This window comes from Typopeltis vanoorti, chromosome 12 (assembly GCF_054136105.1).
Source record: "Typopeltis vanoorti isolate ZY-2024b chromosome 12, IOZ_Tvanoo_1.0, whole genome shotgun sequence".
Taxonomy (NCBI): Eukaryota; Metazoa; Arthropoda; class Arachnida; order Uropygi; family Thelyphonidae; genus Typopeltis; species Typopeltis vanoorti.
This window is the reverse complement of record NC_143560.1, coordinates 91,839,443-91,854,502: the sequence shown is the minus strand read 5'-3', so window position 1 is coordinate 91,854,502 and position 15,060 is coordinate 91,839,443. Positions and strand designations below refer to the sequence as shown.

The window sequence follows — 15,060 nt, the reverse complement described above, 5'->3', positions numbered from 1 at the left end:
TCACGTCACTGGTTTGCCTGTTTTGAGGGATCAAAACCCGAGTTACCCTGAGAAAGAAACTCTGTACCTCCGTGTGAGACTGGGTAACTCACCTTTAGTCGAAAGAAACCAAATAAGGGTTCGTCGCGTCATTGACGGGAATCGAACCCACGTCTTTCCGACCAAAGGGCTTAATCTAAACTGACTGAGCTATGGAGGCTCCAATACCTCTATCCATAATCCAGAAAATCTTAAGAGCTGGGTGATACACCTTTTTTTTACTGTTGTATATGGGAAATATATGGTTTCTGCATTAAAATAACCCTAGTAACTCTTCTGGTTCTGGCTTCCACTAATCAGACCTCATTAAAAGTCGAAATCACTCTGGATGTCTCATTATTCAAAAGTTCACACCCTTTGAATTATGGGAAAGACAATTAATGTAAAGACATTAGTCTCTGTATATAAGTAGCCTACCGTGAAAGTACTTTGTTGGCTTACAACGTTGTTAGCTTACACTTGAATAAGGAATAAAACAATCATATACTTTCTTGGCAAGTTTCAGCAAACCTACGATATGATTTTAGGGGAGTGTGAGAAGGGCATTGATGTATTTAAAGAAGAGTATGAACAGAGCCATGGGACACTTCATTTACATCTTCAGAAAGGAGAGAGACGTCTAATCAGAGGTAAACATCCAACATGACATGCACTGAACTACTAACGAGGAAATGGGCAATTCACTCACAAAAGCGAAGAGGGAGACCGTAGGATGGTAACAAAGTTTCACAAATATAGCTTGATATATGTTATGTACAAAAATGAAATAAAAAAATAAGTTAAGCATTGTTTTCAACGGATACTGATTAATATCCTCGATAGCTCAAGTCGGTTGTCTCTGATGAGCTAAAGGTAAATCTTACTTTTCTCTCAATCCGCAAGAAATTAGTCAAGGTTGAAATAGCCTTGAATACATCCTTTAGAGTATAAAAGGCGGACCTAGGTTTATTTAAGTTAAATAATCAACATAAATCAGTTCATTCTAAATAGTTAAAGAGTTCCTCAATTTCTCATATCAGATAATATATGTCAGAGTGTATGAACACTCAGACATATATTAATAGTTAATAGCATTACCCAGGCCTTTGAGGACTCGGCGTAAATTTATTTTTTATGAGACTACAAGTACTATGAAGTGTTATCCATTCCTTTTCAATTATAAATACCCTGAAGCGATTGTTATTTATTTCTTTTCCTTAACGATGTCAGATGAAAAATTCATCACTGAATCGACTCGAAACTTGAAAAAAAATTAGTTAACCCCTTTTTTTCCATACAGAGTGTAGACGAAATTGTTTGAGCCCTATCTGAGTTTTGGAAATTGAGGGGGAAGTTCCGTCTTCACCAGTAGCCAATCAGAGATTACTAGTCCCAGACCATCACTAATTATACCTAGCATCGGGTGAACAGAGGAGAGTGACAAGTGCTGCATTTCGTTGTCCCTAATCATAAGACTATGTTTACTGAAACCAGCATGGTTCTACGGTTGGTTATCTTGAGTTTATGGCATAAAAATCCACTTACCTGAGCTAGAGATCGATTAACTCGGGGAAATCTATCAAAAAAAGCAAAGTAACAGTTCCCCAAGTCCCGCGTAGAAATGAACTTACGACGCTCTTTCTTCAGGCCGTCTAGTGCCGTAGCTGGCATACGTGACTTCCACTGAACTTCACACACTCCTGCCAATTATGAAATTAAATAATAAAAATAGTATTAAGCTAACGCTTTTTATTTCCTTTCAGAGAGTAGATGAGACTTTTTTTTAACCTTATCTAACTTTTGGAGACTGTGTGAGGAATGTAATCACCACCAATAGCCAATCAGAGATAGCCTGCCCATGATCAGGGCCGGCGCTACCATTTAGGCAAACTAGGCAACCACCTAGGGCGCAGGCCATGAAGGGGTGTGAAACTTCAAGCTATGGTTTATTCATACGTTACTAAATATCAAAATTAAACAGTGATATATGATTTAGGTATCGATTATTTTTCCTTATCCCTCACACATCACACTATTTTATTATTTAACTCTTTGTTCTTTTTTGTTCCTGTTCCTTACCTAAATGATTTGAACTTACTGCTATTTAAAATTCAGTTAAGATAAATATTTTAAAACGTTAACATTTGAAAATATTGAATTTCAGTATTTTAAAACTTTTTTTGTAAATGAATTATAACAGAGAATTTTGGAATTAATTCAAAAAGAAAATAAAAGAGCCCTATTAATTTATCTATTAATTTAACCTGAAAGACAATTTTATTTTGTTTAATGTCAATTAGAAACATTTTAGTTTATGAAATAAGGGGAACACTTGTAAAATAAGAGGCGCACTTGTGAAATAAGGGGTGCACTTGTAAACTTTGCCTAGGGCGCAAAATAACCTGGCACCGACAGTGCCCATGACTATCATTAATCATAAGCAGCAACCGATTAAGAGACGAGTAAACAATTTCTGCCATTTTTGGTACCTAACCCTAACGGGATATGTTAGTCTGAAATAATGTGGGTTCTACGGTCGATTTTCTTGAGTTTATGGGGCAAAAAACCGACGTTTTCAGGAGAAAAATCCCACTTGATCGTCTAGAGATCAACTAACTCGGGAACCTGTCGAAGAAAGGCTTAGAAAAATTCTTTCAGTCGGCGCCTAGATTTGAACTTAAGTCTATCTTTGGACGACACCGCAGGGAATGCAACTGCCACTTCACTGAGCTACACAGGTTCTCATATAAATAAATAAAAGTCGGTTAAAAAAAAAGAACACAAACGACATATTAAATGTAATAATTTTAGTGAGCAGGCCTCTCAGATCATGCTCTTAACACTGAATTGATTGGAAAAGTGCATGTTCTTTACATCATACAATAACCTAACATGAACGGAAATTTAAAGAAGCCTGTGAAATTTTGATTAACCATCCTAATCTTAAGAACAATGGTGGCATAAAAATCCCAAGAATGTAGATGGTACACAATCAGTCCACTTAGTTCTTCAAGTTTTTCAGCAAACCCTTATTTACGACTCAAAGCAATTTTTTCAGCTTTTTTTTGTTCACCATTCATACTGTTTTTTTGCTTTTTTTTTAATTTATATGTATACCTATATGTAGTGGCGTATTTAGGTATTTCCCACCCCTAGGTCCGCAGAAAGTGCCGCCCCTCATGATCCCAACCTCCAGTGACTGAAGTTGCCATAGAATCCCACTTGCTTCACATCGTGTAACTATCTTCTGGGTGGTGTCATTTTCAATTTCGGACAAAGTGGAAACTATTCCCACGAAGACTCCGACAGGCATCATCACGAGCTGACCAACGGGTAGGCGAAGGACGTTTGATTACTTTTGCAGAAGTTTCCAGGTGCTTTCTTAGAACACTCCGCCGATTGTGAAAGATATGTACAGTTTCTGAAGGACATAAAAAATGCGAAGAGTACGGAAAGGATTCAGCAGCGCAAGTACCAATTAACGACAGATAATGTCCAGCGCACGGTGTGAATTCTGCCAATGGATTTATTGTAAGAATGCTTACTTGCAGTCCTGTGTACTTGCCTGACATGTTACTAACATTATCATATGCCTGCCCTCTGCAATTTGCTACATCAATTCCAACCTCCTTTAGTGTAGTGAAGTCAAAACCGCCTCTCGTAACTCTTCAGATTTGTGACTTATGTTAGGAATGAAACGGAAGAAACGCACCACAGGAGTTGCATGTTCTTTCATATATCGTACAATGAAGGATAGCTGATCAACATGAGACAAGGTTGGTGTTGAAATGAACAGAAGAGCAATTATAGTAAATGGAATGGTGTCCAGATTGTGTAAAAGGTTTTGCAAAGAAATGAAACTGAATATTCATTTTATGAATGTCTGGGATGAGTTTGATAAAAGGAAGGAGTATTTTAAGAGAGATGGTTTGCACTTAAATGGATTAGGAGCTTGGCATTTAGAACATTTATTGATAAAGGACAGAGTAAAGGGTCATAAACAGGGAAATGGGATTTGCTAGGGAGGCAGGTGATAGAGTTAGCTGTAAATAGTACTAAGGTCATTAATCGTTGTGAAACTGGGATTAATTGTTCGCAGAATGTTAACAGTAGACAGAGTGGGGTAATTCGCACAAAGGGATATTATGGGAGGAAGGGTGTATTGCAGTTTATGTATACCAATGCTCGAAGTATTAGGAATAAGTGTGAAGAATTTTTGTCATTACTGAGTACAACATGGCCAAAAATTATAGGAATTAGCGAAACTTGGTTAACCAAAAATTATATAGTTATTGGGATTGAATGTAAGGGGTACAGTATTTTCAGGCAGGACAGAGATGACAGAATGGGGGGAGGGGTTTTATTAATGATAGATGAAACATTAAAGCCAAAAAAGATAGAAGTACCTCACTGTGACAGGTATGTAGAGGGCAGTTCATTAGAGGCTGTTTGGTGTGAGATAGAGATTAACAAGGCGAAATTTGTAATTGGTTGTTGCTATAATCCAAAGGGAATAAGGGAGAATGTACATAGCATGTATTGGCAAATTAGCACGATGAGTAAAGGTCAAGTAATTATTATGGGGGATTTTAACTTTGGGGACATAGATTGGGGAAAGGAATGGTCACAAGGAACAACGGAAATGGAGTTTATACATTTGTTAAGAGATAATTACCTGAGACAGCATGTGATGGAAGGGACAAGAGATTCTAGAGTGTTAGATCTGGTCATAACATCGGAGAACATATCAATAAGTAATTTAGTTACAATGTCTCCACTTGGGGAAAGCGATCATGTGGTCTTGACCTGGGAGATTGAAAGACGTACTGAATATTCTAATAAGAATGGGTATATGTGGAATTACAAGGCTGGTGATTATGGCAAGCTGAGAAGTCAGCTTTCAGCTGTATTATGGCATGAGAAATTCAAGGGGAGAGATGTTGATGGTGCGTGGGAGATTCTCAAGGAGTATTTGAAGAAAGCTGTATCAGACTGTATTCCCAGAGTCAGAAGGAGAAATCAAGTAGGAGTAAAATGGATGACTAATACTATTAAACAAGAGTTGCAGATAAAGAAAAGGTTGTGGAAGACATATAAAGAAAAAGGTGATGAGCGTTCCAATGAGCAATATAAGGTACAGGCAAAGAGAGTAACCTGTATGGTAAGGAAAGCCAAAGCTAATTATGAGAGGAAACTAGCTGATGAATCCAAAAGAAACCCTAAAGAGTTCTTTCGCTATGTGGCTAGTAAAAGGAAGAATATCCATGGAAAGATTACTTTAAAAAGTGTTGATGGTAAGGAAATTACTGAAGCTAATCAAATAGTTGAGTTGCTTAGTGATCATTTCGCAAAAGTGTACCATCTTCGTAGTGCAGTGTCAGATGTACCATTGACAGATGAGAGTATAGAGATAGATGAAATTGAGGTGCTTAATATATTAAAGAACCTTAATGCTAACACTGCCATTGGGTTAGATGGCATATCGGCCCATGTGTTACGAGAATGTGCAAGAGAATTAGCAACTCCTCTAACCAGGATGTTTAATTTAAGCCTCAGTTCTGGTAAAGTGCCAATAGAGTGGAAAGAGGGGAAAATAGTTCCATTGCACAAGGGAGACTCTAAGACTGATGTTGCAAATTATAGACCAATCAATATATCTGGAGTGGTGGTTAAGATTTTGGAGAAATTAGTTAAAATTAGAATTCAGGACTGGGTGGACAGCAATATGATACTTTATAAGGGGCAACATGGTTTTGTGAAAGGTAGGTCTTGCCTAAGTAATTTGCTTACGTTCTATAATAAAGTAACAGTGGAGTTGGATAAAGGAAATCCTTACTCAGTGATACTGCTTGACTTTGCAAAGGCTTTTGACAGGATTCCACATGGAACTCTGTTACATAAATTAGAGCAAATGGGTTTGGATCCGAAGATGGTGATTTGGATTAAAGGATGGCTGGCGGACAGATATCAAAGAGTGGTTTACGGAGGAGCTGAGTCCAGGAAAAGGCAAGTGACTAGTGGTGTACCTCAGGGCTCAGTTCTTGGTCCTCTATTGTTTAATTTGTACATCAATGATATTGGAAATACCTTGAATGGAAATATCCACTTGTTTGCTGATGATGCAAAATTGGGAAGAGCGATAATCAATTCAAATGATGTGGATATTTTACAGGATGACTTAAATAGGCTGACGCTATGGACTGAGGTAAATGGCTGTCAGTTCAACGTGGCTAAGTGTAAGGTGATGCACTTCGGGAGGATGAAATCGCATGCTGTTTACTATATTAACGGAACTGAACTGCAGGAAGTTGATGAGATAAGAGACTTGGGAGTTATTGTGGACAGAGAACTTAAGTTTAAAGGGCATATTGCTAAGATTGCCAAAACATCACATCAAATTACATGGTTGTTGAGGAACACACTAACAAGCAGGGATAGGGAAGTTATTATTCCACTCTATAAGGCATTAATAAGGCCGCATTTGGACTATTGTGCACAGATCTGGTCGCCAGGATTTCTTGGTGATGCGGAAGTGGTAGAAAGGATTCAGAGGAGGGTTACAAAGATTGTTGCAGGTCTGTGGGATGTTCCCTATGAGGATAGATTGATGATCTGTGGGCTCCAAAAACTAGCTGATAGACGTAGGAGAGGAGATATGATAGAGGTATTTAAATTGTTAAAGGGATTTTACAGGATTGATACTGGTGATATTCTTAAGACCAATGCAGGATGTGAGAGAACGAGGGGTCATCCCTGGAGATTGTGTAAGAGTGTGGTTAACAAGGGTGTTAGGACTAGATTTTTTACTTGGAGGGTTGTGAATGGGTGGAATGCTTTGCCAGAACTGGTTGTGAATGCTTCAACTGTGAATGAATTTAAGGAGAGGTATGACAGGTATTGTGTAAATAATGGTTAGTGTGTCAATGTCGGGTCTCCCGCGATGAGTCTTTTGACTCCATGGAGACACCGTTAAAATAATAATAATAATAATAATAATTATTATTTTAATAAATTCCTCATACGTGGCAAAGGAAAAGGAAACGAAATCTTTTCCTTTTTTCCCGCTTTTGGCGATGTGCTCAGCAAGAAAGGGATCGAATTCACTAATCCCTATTGCCTTTGTGTCAAGTTACCGACAACAATACAGTAGCTTTCCGTGCACGTGTCTCGGTCTGTATAGTTATGCAGAATCTGATTACATGCCAATATGCTTGCAGACTAAACTTGCAATGAGGAAAAGAAAAATATTTCTCTACTTGTGAGTAGTGTGGCATATAAGGAACATGTTATAATTACAAAAATCAGAGCCTGGAAATTTCCGCCGCCCCTCAAAATTTGCCGCTCTAGGCCCGGGCCTATACCTAAATACGCTACTGCCTATATGAGTATCTTTTGTGTCAACATGTTACTCTCTAGCTTAATTTATTTTTGTAATGAAATAGATGATAATAACGACCGGACTTCAGCTTTTATGTTGTAATATATATTTTTTCACCACCATAGGCCAGCCATTACTTTTAACTGTTGACCAAATTAATGTAACTTTTGCATACCATGTAAATTGTAGTGCATCTTGTTTCTTTGTATATACTCCAGATGATGACCTTAATGTGAAGATCAAAACATCAAGTGATTATTTTGGGTTATATTAAACTGAAATTTTACTCTAACAGGGTGGTTGTTTCCATAATTTTTATGATAAATTCTGATCACCATGTAAGGTAGCGGTGGATTTGTTTCAGTACTCATTGTGAGCAAAGTGTAGATTTAGCTGTTTATGTGTATGCACTTAGAAATATATATATATATATATATATAAGAGCCTTTGTAGCTCTCAGTAGATGTGGCGTTTGCACTCTATGGCGCTTGACCGCACGAAGAAAGGATTTGGTGGTTCAAATCTAGTCGCCGACTAGAGGAAATTTTTCTAAGCCTTTCTTCGACCGGTTCCCGAGTTAGTCGATCTCTGGCACTGGCTAGCGGGTTTTTTCTCCCGGAAACTCGGGTATTTCGTCCCGTAAACTCAAGAAAATCGACCGTCGAACCCACACTATTTTCAGACATTAAAAATATTGTGTTAGGGTTAGGGACCACGAGATGGCGGCACTAGCTTGCCGCCTTCTTCACTGCGTACCGATGAATCAGTGATAGCCTTGGGCCAGCTATCTCTCTGATTGGCTACCAGTGGAGATTGAATTGCCCACTCAGTCTCCAAAAGTTAGATAGGGTAAACGGCTCCACCTACTCCCTATACGGGAACATATAGGCGTTAGCTGATTTTTTGATATATATTTAAGTACATTTTTTCCGGTTAACATATAGAAGCTAATACACGCGCCCACGGACAAACGCTCTTTACATCATAACATTGTTTAACCTTCTTGAAGTTGGGGGATTGGACATGAAGGAAAGGAAAAAATAGAATGCATAAGTTATATGCATCTATATGTATCTAAACTTATCTATGTAAACAATGAATGTTAAGGTGAAATTCTACTGTTTACAACTTCTATGCTAAAATCGATTGGATATTGCTTATATATTATGTATTTACTACAGATATTTTGCAACATATAATATACTCTTCTTCTTCTTCTTCTTCTTCCTAACATGGAATTTAGGCTAAATGGTCTGTTTCGGTCTCTTGCCATCTCTTTCTTGGTCTATACTAATAATGATAATAATAATAATTCAATATCAATATCAAAGCTTATTTACATCTATACTATTAAAATATTCTTGTTATATTTTTTATCACTACAAAAATCACTGTGTATATTAGTTTTTGATACTTTTTTTATTTGTTCGGGTAGGGTTTCTGCTATTTCCTTCGAAGATTGTGTTGAGCTTATTTGATTAATATAATATAATAGGTGGCGGTGGATTTGTTTCAGTTCCCATTGTGAGCGAAGTGTAGATTTAGCTGTTTATGTGTATGCACTCAGAAATATATTTATATATTAAAGTGCATTTTTTCCGGTTAACATATAGAAGCTAGTACACGAGCCCACAGACAAATGCTGCATGCGCACTGTTTAACCTTTTGGAAGTTGGGCGATTGGACAACGCATGTTTGTATGCTTCAGATGAACGCGTTATAGTTTTTTTTTTCATCTAATTTTCCATCTCGCTGTAATATCTATAGCGCTGGTATCAGCTCTATGTAGGTCCATGGATCTCTCATCGAACGGCAGTTGGTTGATCATGTCAGGTATCTAGAAGCTTAGGATGGCCTTTCTGTAGAGATTATTATAATTATATGATATGTAGTTTGTTGACTATGGTCAGATAACATATCTGATATGTTGTTCTGGTTACTCTATGCGTTGGACTGAAGTAGTGTTTTAGCACGACTCTAGTGGCATAAGTGTTTTACTTTAAATACTTTGTGGTCTGTCATTGCGGTCCGTATCAATGTGGGCCCTTCTCTTTGTTTTTCTTTTCAGAATATGAGTTTTACCATTTTATTTTGCAATAATATCTGTTAAGTTTGTAGTCTGTGTAGAATGCGTATAATGTAATTTCGTATCTTAAAATGTTTTTATATAATTCCTTATAGATGAGTATTTTTATGTATGTCGGAGCAGTGTCTTTTAATCGATATAGTTTGCTTGCTATTATCCTGAGTTTGTTGTAGAGATAATTTGTATTGTTCCAACTTTGATGAGATAACGTGCTGTTTTAATATGTGTGATTGTTGTGGTTTTAGGATCAGTGCTTTGTGTATAGGAGGATGGATGTCGTATAGTGAGATATTTAGTTTCTATAGGTTGTATCTCGGGTTGTTTGAATGTCATTAGCTTTTTTTTTTCTTTTTCAGGGTTTATATATAATGCCGTTTTCATTTAGCAAGTTGGTGATCGGAATTGATGTCGCGTTGAATATTTTTGTAAGCTGTGTTTGCGTAGTGAATGAAAAATATGTCCGTGTCGTCTGTGCATTGCAAGATAATACTTTTTAGGAGAAGTTGGCTAATGTCGTGTGTATATGTTAAACAGAATGGGATAAAGAACGCTTCCTTGCGGTATTGCACAGATTACCAATAGCCTCTTTGCTGTGCCCCGATCTTATACGTGATGTGTTTTCCATATGTGTGCTCTGAACCATAGGAGTAGACATCCTCCGATTCCGATGTGTTAGTTTTTTTCAACAAGGTTTTGTGTGGTAGTGTGTCAAACGCTTTTGTTAGGTCAATAAAAACGATTGATACTATTCTGCTTTTATCTAACGCAGCGTTTATTAGGTCTGTGAAATCTTCCATGAGTGTTGTTCCTTTTTTTTTTTTTTTTTTTTTTAAACTCTACGTCCTTCTATTTGAAGTAATTAATCAAAGCTTTTAATATTCATTCTATAGTATTGGAAAAAATCGTAGGGTGACTTCTTTAATCGTGATGCTTTTTATAATGTTATTCTTTTAGCACCCTCTGATTGATAATTGGACCCTCTTTTTTTTAACGCTTTTTGGCTTTAAGCGCAACAACAACAAAGCCACAACACGTTTCTATAAAGTCCATTTTGAAACTGACAAAGTTGCGATTAATTAGTTGCAAGTGAGGGTATCATACTATTTGTTGCGATTACGATTTTTCACTCGCGGTGACAAAATCGCAAGTGCGCGCGTATCCTTATATAGATTCTAGCCACTCCGATGCACATATTGGAGGTGTCAGGAATAATAATAATATTACAGTTGGAATAGATAGCAAAAATGCAATACAGTTTTAAGAAAAAAATAAGTTAATAAACGTCGCCTTGCGTATGGTAAAATTTCCGCATTCCTTTTATATAGAACAGGTAACTTGAAAAATTGTCGATCTTTTTAAATCTATTTTATGCCCTATTTATTTTATATAATTAGTCTATTTTACATTTCTTTCTCAATTTCGAATTTCCTTTGTGACGTTTCTGAAAGAGCAAGCAGGAAAGCTGTGCCATCACATCTTGTCCTGCCCACTGACCTATTTCTCGGCATAACACTCATTAATGTATTTGTATCTAAGAGCTTACCAGACACCGTCTCTTGCCTAATGCACACCTCCAAATTCCTAGGTTGCTATTGGCTGAAAATGAAATGTGGCGAGTGATGCAACATGTCTTACGTATCAGCATCACACCACGCTAGTTGAAATCTTAATTTTTCGTTTATTGTTACCGGCTGTTGTAGGAGGTAATTTTCATTCATTAGAGGAACGGGTCAGAGTTCAAAGTATAACAGAGGAGACTACTGAGCGGTGTCTTTGATATTTCACGTAGGAGTAAGTTCTGTAAGAAAAGTAAAATATTCATCTATTACATGAAAACGTAATGTAAATGAATTAGTATTACTTTTAGTTAATGAGATCTATCTCAGTATTTGAAAATTTTAATTCGAATAGCTGCAGTATTTCATAAAGTAAAATAAGTTTTTCTCAGTTGCTGTCTGAAACTAGGGTAATGGAGCAAAAAGATATTTGATTCATAAGGTTGGTGATTACTTAACTTTTCTTGCTTGGAATTTGTTGTGCATTGCAGTCTTGCTTTAAACTTAATCAACAAGATCAACTGCACAATGGTAGCTAGCTTGCATAAGAAATTTTGAGATTTTTGTATTTTTTTTTCTCTGTTATATTTTCTTATATATATTTTTTTTCTTTTTTTTTTCACTGTTATATTTTCTAATATTGTATATATACATATATTTTCCTCTATTATATATATTTTTATATATATATTTTTTCTCTCATATTTTCTTATATGTATTTCTCTATTTTCTTTTTCTTTTATATAATTTCAAAAGTGACTTATTTTTATATAAATTTTACATGCTTTTCGAATTTATATCCCAGACTAATTAAAATATTTTGTTGATTTTATTAGCGCCAGTGTTGAATTAAAGGAGGTATACCTGGATTCTGGTGTACCTCAGAGTGTATACAATGTCAATTGCACATTTCTACCGCATGATTTTTCAAGGAAAAAAAATGAAATAGCTCTCCTCTTGCTTCTACATACACATGCATGCATGCATGCATCTAATGTATAGGTGTATTATTTTTGTAATAAATGGACTAAAGGTTCTAAGTTTTGCCCCTTGCTTACAGTCATAACCAAATGATAACCTGCTAGATTATAATATATGAAAATATACCAGAATGCTTATTAAGCATTATGGAAGACCTAAAAACCAGAATGGGAATGATTAAAACAATTATCAATCAATTGAATTAATTATTCTGATTGCTCTACTTCTTGAATAAATCAAGAAATTTCCCAGCTCCTGGACTGAATTTCATTTCTTTCTTTTTTTTTTTTTTTGTATAGTTATATGTAGTGTATCAAGTTTGTTAATTAGAAAAAGGCTTTCAGTGCAACTTACTTTTTAGATTTTATTCATATTTTCAGTGGGTTGACTGCAGGCTGTTGAACATAGGACTCATGAAAAATATAAGTGCTAGAGTTTTTTTTTTTTTTTTCTTTCAATTTAGAATTTGTGCACACTTGCACATAGATACTTTTCATAACATGCATGCTCCTTATTTAAACATATTTTTGAAGTCTTGAATATTGAATAGATTCGCTTGATTTAAATTCACTTATTTTTGATATATATTAATGCATTTTCCAAATGACAATGTAGAAACTTCCATATACATATCAAGAATTATATATTGAAATACAAATGTTCTATTATCTATCAAAAAATGTTATAGCATTTTGGATAGTTTGAAGTATTTTTAAAATAATAATTTTATAGTTGTTCTGCTTTTTTTTTTTATAGCTTTTTTATTGTTATCACACAGTCAACTTCATGGAGTCTGTAAACTCAAGGAAGGCCTTAAACATTATGTCAAGTTCTATCCAATATTATCATACTTTACCACTCTCAAAAAAAAAAAAAAAAAAAAAAAAAAAAAAAACCTAGTCCTCATACCCTTGCTTAATTTCCAAAGATGGTCCCCATTTCTCCCACTATCAAACCTGCTCTAAAATTTTTCCCCTGTATTAATTCTGTCAAAACTTTCAGTAATTTGTATGTCTTAATCACATCACCCCTTTTTCACCTATCAACCAATTTATGATTAACTTTTATTATTTGCTTGAATCATATTTTTAATCTTGAATCATTAGGAATATGTTTCTCAGTTGTAGAAACAACAACTTTATAATTTTTCTTTAAATATATGGCTCATATATTAAAAATATGAGTTTCACATATACTCAGATGCACACTGAAAATATAGACTATTCCATAAAATAGACTACTTAAGGAATCTTCATACCCAGGATAAGCTGAAAACTAGCAATTTCAGATAACAGTTGCATTCCCATAGCACATTTTTTATTGGAAAGATATGGGTTTGAATCACATCAGGTTCAATTGAAAATGACTCCTCAAAGCTGGGAATTGTTTTCAAATGTTAGTTTTTTTCAACAAGGTTTTGTGTGGTAGTGTGTCAAACGCTTTTGTCAGGTTAATCTTTTTCCTCCTGTAAACTTAGGTTTTTACCTCACAAAAACAGCACATTACATTCATACAGACATGGTTTATAAATATAATTTACATACCTCATATCACCTTACTACACTGTTAAAGCAAAGGTGAGGAAGGTATCTGTATTTGGTTTTGGTGTATGTAGTTGGGAAGATTGTACTTTGAAGAAAACTATGTTTATGACTGGAGCCAAATAATCCTAAATGTAGGATCAGTATTATTATTACTATTATCATTACTACCCCAAGACCTCATGCAGTCAGACTCATCTGGGAGGTCCTTTTATCACACACACACACATCTCATCTTACCGTGTCTTAAACACACTCAAACTCCTTGCAGACACCACACTCTCAGGCAAGAGAGTGTGGTGTCTTCAAGGTATCACCACACAATCCTTCACAACTCTGCACGAAAAAAAAAACCTGCCTCTCACTCCCCTACTCACACCCTCTTTATACAGTTTCCAGGGATGATCTCCCACTATTCTCTGTAGAACTTCTCCACCATTGATCCTATAACACCTTACCAACTTGTAGGTCTCTATCATATCTCCCCTCTTCCTCCTGTCCACCAGACTCTGCAAATTACATCTTCTCAATCTTTCCTCATACTCGACATTCCAGAGGTCAGGAACTACCTTAGTCAGTCGCCTTTGGACCCTTTCCAACATCTCTTCATCCTTCTGAAAACCCGGTGACCAAAGTATTGAAAACTTTTTTTTTTTATTCTATTAGTGTTTATTTACTTATTATTATGAAAATACATTATAAAGGTTGCAGACCTGTAGTGTCATATGGTAGTACAGGTTTCCAAAGTGAAGTGTCATATTTTGATGGTTTGGAGATATTGATTATTATTATTCTATCCACCTCCATGGTAGTCAATAAATTTGGTGGGGGGAGGGTCTAGAGTGAAAAGGTTTTAGTCTGTTAGTCACTTCCACAGGCCAAGAGGTAACCTTTTTAAGGAGCCTGTGGCATGTTCTAATTTGGCAGCTGATGGGATCGTATTCTTTAGGGAAAATTTCCAAAGTTATCAAAATTCTCATGGAAAAACTTCAAGATCTTCTTCAGTTAAATAAATAAATATATAAATATATATATATGTATGTACAAATTAATGCTCATCAAATTAACATTTGTAAATCACTAACATCTTTAGTTAAACATAAGACCAGGGACAAAAAGTATGAAAGATCTTAACCACAATCCAAAGACTTTTCATGGGATATCCTTTCCTCGAATCCCTTAACAGGCAAAACATTCACAATTGACTCTGGCAACTCATTCCATTCACTCACAACTTCCCAAGCAAAAAAAAAACCCCTTAAATATTTCTATTGTATCCTTTCTGTTTTGATTATCAACCAACTTTTGCAACTCACAAACCCTCAGTTTATCCTCACAGGAAGCATTCCACAGGCCACTTTGTATTGTTCACCTGCCTCTGATCATACTGCACTATTTCCTCACCCCCAATCAATCCAGGTGACTAGATCTGAGCACAGTCTTTTAAAGAAATAGCTTCTTTATCTCTACTTGTTAGTGTGTTCTTCAATAGCCAAGTAA

General features: G+C 35.7%; 1 protein-coding gene across 1 annotated transcript in view; it reads left to right on the top strand.

Annotated features, from left to right (window-relative positions):
- Positions 1-11,246: 11,246 nt before the first annotated feature.
- Tdh (L-threonine dehydrogenase) overlaps positions 11,247-15,060 on the top strand; it is a 240,374-nt gene continuing 236,560 nt past the window's right edge. The window contains exon 1 of the mRNA XM_090401872.1: positions 11,247-11,282. The gene's annotated coding sequence lies outside the window, so the exon portion shown is untranslated. The remainder of the gene's footprint in view (positions 11,283-15,060) is intronic.